The 8,928-nt window shown below is 30.9% G+C and overlaps 1 long non-coding RNA gene and 1 pseudogene across 1 annotated transcript; one reads left to right on the top strand and one right to left on the bottom strand.

Annotated features, from left to right (window-relative positions):
- The first annotated feature begins 536 nt into the window (after nt 1-536).
- LOC123914498 lies at nt 537-2,156 on the top strand (annotated as a pseudogene).
- A 2,194-nt stretch (nt 2,157-4,350) lies between these two features.
- LOC123914504 lies at nt 4,351-8,765 on the bottom strand. Its single transcript, XR_006811841.1, has 5 exons — nt 8,645-8,765; nt 7,592-7,636; nt 7,242-7,294; nt 7,111-7,143; nt 4,351-4,690 (listed from the first exon to the last, which is right to left on the bottom strand). It is a non-coding gene; the product is annotated as an uncharacterized LOC123914504 (long non-coding RNA).
- Between the last annotated feature and the right edge of the window lie 163 nt (nt 8,766-8,928).

Below are 8,928 nucleotides of genomic sequence, written 5' to 3'. Positions count from 1 at the left end.
AATCATAAAGAATATAATGAGAACAGAACAAGAAGTGCTATAAGTTCAAATTACAGACAAACAAAAAGATTGCATGGCCTAAAGGTATATTATAGATTCCATTCTAAGGCCAATGTCTACTTTCACTGCATTGAAAATAAAGTGATTTTGAAATGACCAAATTAACAATACAAGTGTAAACAAAACCAACTTCTGTATAATATTTATTTTTGTACTGATAAATTTAATGAAGTGGTTTTTACTTATTACACATCCATGATTGCACACAATTAATTTGTGAAAATTTCTTTCTTAGCATTCATAGATAAAGAAATTAATTTGGTTTTGAATGAACTTCTCATAAGTCACTTTTACATCAAGAAATCAAAACACTCTTGCAAGAACTTAGTTTACCAAAAAATAAATACAAAAGCAGCGGTCAAACGATTGTTGAGGGTCCGCAATCAATGGTCCAATGCAGTAAACGGGAGGCGGACTTCTTTTGATATCTGGAAAACACACGCCATCTTCAACAGCCTTAACCGCCACAACTTCCAATTCACGAAATGTATTCACCACGATTCCCTTCACCATTGAAAGTTGCTCACAGAAATACATCTCCCAATAAGCAGGATCTTCCCTATCAAGAACCGGTGTCGGCATCAACTCTGCTTTCAATGCTGAATTTCCATCTTAAGGCAGAGTTCTCCAACTCTCCACCTCAAAAAGACAATTCTCCACCAATGGAAGAGCAAGCAGATGAAGAGGGAGAACAAAGAGTCAACGTTGACTCGTTGGTTGCTGGTACTCCATCTGAAGACGGATATAATTGGAGAAAATATGGCCAAAAGCAAGTTAAGGGCAGCGAGTACCCTCGAAGTTACTACAAGTGTACTCATTCAAATTGCCCGGTTAAAAAGAAAGTAGAATGTTCTCATGAGGGCCATATAACGGAGATAATCTATAAGGGGGCACATAACCACCCGAAACCTCCTCCAAGTCGCCGGGCAGGCATAGGGTCCACTAACTCCCATGCTGACATGCAAGGGGACAATCCTTAACATGGTGAACCACAGGGTGGTGGCGACGGTGATCGCGGCTGGGCTAATTTAAAAAAGGGAAATATAGCTGGAGCTGGAGCTGGTAATTGGAAGCCTGACAACCTTGAAGCGACATCATCTCTCAACCCCGAGTACGGTAACCAGTCTACCAATCTGCAAACTCAAAATGGTACTGCTCACTTTGATTCAGGAGATGCAGTGGATGGCTCATCTACGTTTTCTAACGAAGGGGAAGATGGTCAAGCTACTAATGGTAGTGTATCGTTAGCTTACGATGTGGAAGGAGATGAATCAGAGTCTAAAAGAAGGTACTTCATACTTGTCATTGCTGCAGCCGCAGTTTCTTTCCTTTCGTTTTTTTTTTTTGTGTGAAACGTATTATTGGTTCACATTCAAAATCCACAATTGATTTTCTCAGGAAACTGGAATCATATGCCGAAATGAGTGGAGCTACTAGAGCCATTCGTGAGCCTAGAGTTGTTGTGCAGACTACCAGCGAAGTAGATATCCTTGATGATGGTTATCGGTGGCGCAAGTATGGGCAAAAAGTTGTCAAAGGACTAACATAACTAATATACTAGTTTATGTTGATAGCTGATTGTTTCTGTTTTGCGGTGCAGGAGTTACTACAAGTGCACCAATGCAGGGTGCACTGTAAGGAAGCATGTGGAGAGAGCATCACATGACCTGAAATATGTGATCACTACATATGAGGGAAAACACAATCACGACGTCCCTGCTGCTCGTTCTAGCAGTCATGTCAATGCGAACGCTTCTAACGCAGGTCAAGGGCAAGCTTCTGGTCTTCTTCAAAACCATGTTCATAGAAATGAACCATCTCAAATTCACAATGGCATGAAACCTTGCAATGTCGGGATTAGGCTCTTCTTTGCAAGCGAAGTTTCCTGTAATGCCTATGAATCCATTCATGGCGCAACAACAACGCCCCACAAATGAAATGGGCTTCATGTTACCAAAGGGAGAACCAAATGTGGATGCTAATCCTGAACGCAGTGGCCTTAACATGCATAATGGTTCGTCATCAATGTATCAAGATATTATGAATCACATGCCGCTTGGACCTCACATGTAAAATTTTATTCTCTTTTATATTTTTCAAAATCAAACTGATATTTTACATCTCATGATTTACATATATATACACATATGTAATGATCAGACATACATAGGTGGACTTCACATTAGTCTTATTGTAATGTGTTACATAATTCTTCACATATCAGTTAATTTTGAGTTTGATATGACAGATATTTTCAGTGTTTAAGAAATGTTTGATTGTTCTTATTGAAAATTGCTTCAACAAGAAAAGGAGTTCTTGTTTGAAAAAAATGCAAAATTGATTTAGTCCTTAGGAAAAACAAGTCTACAATAGCCTATTAGAACTGCTAACTTATTAGTCCCTAACAAACATTCAAACAATCCATGACAAAGGGACTAATGTGTCATGATTTTGCATTTCTAAATGGCAATTTTTGGATTTCTTTTACTGAGGAACAGAACTGGATTCTACATTTTTTCTAAAAGGTTAAAATGATTTTTTACACTAAAATAAATTAAAGCAGGAGTTATTTTAGTTAAATCATTCATTGGTCAATAGGGGTCATGAGGTTACTATTAATTAGTCTTTATTGTGTTTGAACTTCTGTATTGGGTAGAACTAGTTATGAACCCGTGCTTCGCACGGGTTGAAATTGCTTGATAATTTTGAAAAAATTAAGAACTGACATATAAAAATAAAAAAAAAAACTTATATGAAAATTGAATTGAAACTTAGTTATTTGAAAATGTTTGAAGAGATGAATGTAAATACGGAAATGATCATTATAAGTAGAATGTTATAAACATTAACGATGTTAGTAATTGACTTTTGTATGATTTTTTTTTTCACGAAGTACGAAACAAAAGTAAAGACAATATAAAATATTATACTATTATTCATGCTTCGCACGGGTTTTAATTATTTAAAATTCTAGAATTACAATTCGAAAACATTATATATCATCATGGAAAATATATATTGTTGTATAATTAACGTAAGAAACATTATAATAGGTGCACTCATAATGGTTTTTGTCAATAATAGTTATTTTAAATATTCATTTTTAAGACATGTTCATGATATCCCGTCCCGTGAGAAACTTAAACTTTAAGACATGTCTAACGTATCTTGTATATTGGTCAGTAAAATATGAAAGTCCGTATTATTAGTCATATATATATATATATATATATATAGAAGACTCATTCATTTTCAATTAAAAATGACTATAACAGGTGCACTCATAATTCTTTTTGTCCGCAATATAGTTATTTTAAATATTCATTTTTAAGACATGTTCAAGATATCCCGTCCCGTGACAAACTTAAAGTTTAAGACATGCCTAATGTATCTCGTATATTGGTTAGTAAAATATGAAAGTCCATATTATTACTCATATATACAGACGACTTATATTCTTCATAAAAGAAATGAAAATATTCTACTGTACTATTTTCAATTAAAACATTACTATAATAGGTGCACTCATAATAATTTTTGTCTATAATAGTTATTTTTAAAGATTCATCTTTAAGACATGTTCAAGATTTCTCATGACAAACTTAAACTTTAAGACATCTCTGACATATATATCGTATATTGTTAATTAAATAAGAAAGTCCATATTATTAGTCAAATATATAGACGACATAAATTCTGCATAAAAGTAACGGAAATCTTCAACTATACAATTTTCAATTAAAAATGACTATAACAGGTGCACTCATAATGATTTTTTGTCTAGAATATAGTAATTTTTAAATAGTCATGTTTAAGACATATTCATGTTATCCCGTGACAAATTTAAACTTTAAGACATGTCTAACGTATCTCATATTATTTAGTAAAATATGAAAGTCCATATTATTAATCATATATACCGAAGACATATTTTCTTCATAAAATTACCAAAAATCTTCTACTATACTATTTTCAATAAAAAATTACTATAACAGGTACACTCATAATGATTTTAATTTGTCTATAATAGTTATTTTAGACATGTTCAGGATATCCTGTCCCGTGACAAACTTAAACTTTAAGACATGTCTAACGTATCTCGTATATTGGTTAATAAAATATGAAAGTCCATATTATTAGTCATATATATATAGAAGACTCATTTATTGTTGATAAAATATTCATTTTTAAAACATGTTCAGGATATCCCGTATCTTGTATATTGTTGATAAAATGTGAATGTTCAAATTATTAGTCGTATACATTGACAACATAAATTCTTCATAAAAGTAGCGAAAATCTTTTACTATATTATTTTCAATTAAAACTTTACTACAATAGCGGCACTCATAATGGTTTTTTGTCTATAATAGTTATTTTAAAATATTCATCTTTAAGACATGTTCATGATATCCCATGACAAACTTAAACTTTAAGACATGCAGTGTGACGTATATTGTAACGACCCAATTTTGAAAAAACATCACCATAAAGTGACTTTTCTCCGCATTCTCTACAAAACCCACAACATAAAAATGAAGATTAGAATATTTTCTTCTGTAACCACCGCACCGAAAAGTGAAATACATGTGTTGCAATGTTGTTCTTCTTAACAAAAAACATAACTTTCCTGCAAAATGACATGAATATAAAATAGAGATTAGAAAATAGAGAAGATAATAAACTTTAGATAGAAAAAAGTGACAGAAAGAAAAGAGAAATGAGAGTGGTTGAAAAGTATATGATATTGATTGATATATAGAAAAACTATTCAATTTGAAATTGAAATTTTGCCTCCAAAAAGAAAGTGGTTGTGCATTTAATGCAGTTGTCAGGTGTCATTATTTAGAATTTTGGCCATTTGAGGGGTATTTTGGTACTTCACATGGTTGTTTCTTTGTTGGAATTCATTTTTCATTTTTAAGACATTTTTCAGGATATCCCGTCCCGTGACAAACTTAAACTTTAAGACACGTCTAACATATCTCATATATTGGTTAATAAAATATGAAAGTATGTATTATTAGTCATATATATAAAAGACATAAATTCTTCATAAAAGTAATGAAAATCTTCTACTATAGTATTTTCAATTAATACTTTACTATAATATAGGTGCACTAATAATGATTTTTGTCTATAATAATTATTTTTAAATATTCATTTTTATTACATGTTCAGGATATCTCATATCTTGTTTATTGTTGATAAAATGTGAAAGTTTAAATTATTAGTCGTATACATTGACAACATAAATTCTTCAAAAAAAAGTAGCGAAAATCTTATACTATACTATATTCAATTAAAAAAAATTACTATAATAAGTGCACTGGTTTTTGTCTATAATGATTATTTTTAAATATTCATCTTTAAGACATGTTAGACGTATCTCGTATAATGTAGATAAATATGGAAGTCCATAGACAACATAAATTCTTCATAAAAATAACAAAAATATTCAACTATACTATCAGACAATTAATGTTCTTTGATGATGTAAATGGAGGAGAGAAGACCGATACAATTCAAAAAAATATCTAAGTAGTGAATATTAGAATATGATGTTCTTTATGGATAAGCAACTATGCATTTTTGGGTACTATATGATGATGTTTTTTGAAATAGTATTAATCGTCATTTTTGCGTACTACTTAAGAGTTATGTTTATATCATTCCAACTATGGTATTAATAGTTTGAATATTAATTTTTTTTTATCATTATCGATTTTAGTTATGTTTATATATTGTGCATTTATATATTTAATTTTAAATTTAATTTATAAATAACGTATCTAAGCCGTATTGTATCTGGAATTTTGAAAATTTTCTCGTATCACCGTATCGGTATCGTATCACGTATTCAACTTCATAGTACTAAAAATTAACTGAATTGAATTTTTTTAAGTCCACCATCTAGAAGAGTCCATCATTAACTTAATTGAATTTTTTTGAAGTCCACAATCTAGAAATTCATCATTAACTTGATTGAATTTTTTTTTGAAGTCCACAATATAGAAGAGTTCATCTCTCTATTCTCTAACACCTCATTTGTTCAACATAATCTCTCTCACACCAAAGAAGCTCTCTCTCTCTCAAACAAACCCTAGCCACTCAATTGGAACTGGAAATATACCTCCAACATCATCATGTTGTGCTACAAACACATATGTACCATCTTCTTTTCTATTTACCATTTTTATTTTCAAATCAGAGATATTATTAGACACCCCAACCACCACCTTCAACGTTAGATTTCGACCACCATGGACCAATTTTTGAAAAATCGTCTTCATAGAGACTTTTCTCGACCTTCTCTATAAAACCCACAATATAAAAATGAAGATTGAAATACTTTTTCTGGTAACCACCGTACCGGAAAGTGAAACAACCATACCGGAAATACTGTGCGACTTCGTCATCTCCATTCTTTATGTACATGTAAGAACAACAAATTAATTAAGACATGAAAAGAATGAATAAAACCATATCTGCTTTGAATCGGTTTGTTTTTATTTAATCTAAGTAGAGTGGTTTGAATCAGTTTATTTTGTTGTCTTTATCTTGTTTTTATTTTTTTCTCTGTTTCTTTTTTCTTTATATTAAATTTTTCGATTCTCTTTCTAATTATCGTTTTTTTTAGGCATTTTTCTTTCTTTCTTCATGTTATATAGACCGAAGTTTTATTTAAAAAAGTTTCTTGTTTTCGGATAATTTATTTTCTTTCTAGATCTAATGTTTTATACTGTATTTCCATATTCTTTGTTATGTGTTTTATTTTTTATTTAGAAATTGAGATGAAAAAAAGTTAATTCCTTTTCTTTCTAATATAATTTTTTTTATACGGTAAAAAGTTAAAATATAAAAATCTTTTTGAGGCGAAACGATCAAACTGAAGAATAGCCACCAAATGAAGTTTAATGTGAAAGTTGGAGTTTGAAAGACAAAAATGTCAATACTCTCTTTTATTTTGATTTTTGTTTTTTTCGTCCGTCACTTTTTTTAAGCTCATTCCTTGAGAGTCACAAAATAAACAGTATTATTAACATTTACCTAGATCTTTGTTGTGCTGAGCATTAAATTTTGCTGCAAATAGAAAAAACTGATTTGTTATATAATGAAGTTGAAGATTATAAAGATATGATAGCAATAAAGAATAAAGCGGAAGAATGAATTTCACTAACATGAAAAGATGCGGGTGAAGCAAACTGATTTGTAGTCATTCTTTCCATTCATTCTAGGATGAAACACAACAAAAAGTTAATAGTAAAAAAATGCAGAAAAAACAAATAAGCAGTAGTGTGTGGTTTCTACCTTTTAGTTTATAGTTGTTGAAGTAGTCTCCTAATTATTTCTGCATCATTGTAGTTACTTATGTACAAATTTATGTTTGTTGAGTATTTCTTATACTATGAGATCGTTTTCTAATAAATTTGGCTGCCTTAAAAAAAAAACAATGATATGATGGACAAAAAAAATAAAGGAGATATATGAACATAAAAAATTGTGATTTTGATAATCATTGTGTTCATACCTTTGTCAAGAGGATGAGAGTTTCATTTGACTTTTGTTCTTCTTTCTACAAAATGAGGAGAAAAGTAAGATGTTAGTAATGGTGGATTCTAGGGTGAGGGAGCAATTAAGTCCCTCACCGGTGTACCATACTATTTCATCGTTAGATTAAATGGTCCATTTTTTGTTACCACACCAGATCTTATATAACCTTCTTCCAACAAAATAAACAAAAATAAAATCTTGTATCTCCTCTTTGCAAAACTGCTGCAACCATCCATTCTTTTTTCTCAGAATTTTCCATCACGGCATAAGTATATTGCTCCTCAATATGCACATCAATAAAAAAGAATATAGAAGGCCAAACCCCCCCATAATTTCTGTGAAAAAAAGAAAAGAAAAAGGATTTGGATTTGAAATAGTAAACGTTAATATATGCGAAGGAAATTTATAAAAGTATTGTATTTGTCTTTGAGTGGAAATGAACACAAATGAGAAAAGTAATTGGACTTTTCAACCATGGAGATTGGACATCGATGATGAATTAGTGAACTTGAAACTTGGTGTTAATGGTTGTATGTTAATATTAAAAAGGGAATGAGAGAAGGTTTGAATAATCCTTCTTTTTCTTAGAGTTGTTTTTTCTTGTTTTTATTATTTCCTTGGTTGGGGTGGCAGTTAGATGTTTTTGAGGGTGGGAGATGGTGGTGGAGAACCACCGTGACAAGAAAATAATTGGGTTCGATGTTTGGGAAGAAACCAATGAACAAGGAGGTTGAATGACTAATGATTAATAATTATGTGTGATAGTAAAAAATGTTATCATGTAACTTAATTTAATCTAATGGTTAATTTTAATGGTACACCGATGAGGGACTTAATTGCTCCCTCACCTTAGAATCCACCGTTAGTAATATGTAGAAAGATGAAAAAATGCAGATGCAAAGAAAAAGTGAGGAATAAGAGAAAGAAGAAAGTATATATGTGAAAAGTGAAAGGAAATATATATTATATAGAAATAAAAAATGCTAAAGAGGGGGAAAACATTTTTGAATTTTGAATTAAAGTAGAAGACCTTTAGGAAAGTAGAGGGAAGATGGTAGCATTTAATGCATATGCCACATGTATTTTTTTTGAGCTTGTGGAAGGTGAGGGGTATTATGGTCATTTGAATGGCTATTTCTTTGTTGGATAGAAGTAGATGGCCAACCATGAATATAAAGTTTAATTTGTGTATTTGTTGTTTTCTTCTCTTGCTTTGCATATAATAAAACCAATTACTTTATCCAGAAGTCTTAGTTCAACCGGCAATACCGATATTATTAGATTGGATATCTTCATCCGAGTTCAAATCTGGGA

This window comes from Trifolium pratense, linkage group LG3 (genome assembly GCF_020283565.1).
Source record: "Trifolium pratense cultivar HEN17-A07 linkage group LG3, ARS_RC_1.1, whole genome shotgun sequence".
Lineage (NCBI taxonomy): Eukaryota > Viridiplantae > Streptophyta > Magnoliopsida > Fabales > Fabaceae > Trifolium > Trifolium pratense.
Note: the sequence above shows the minus strand (reverse complement) of the source record. Positions and strands in the feature narration are given on the sequence as shown.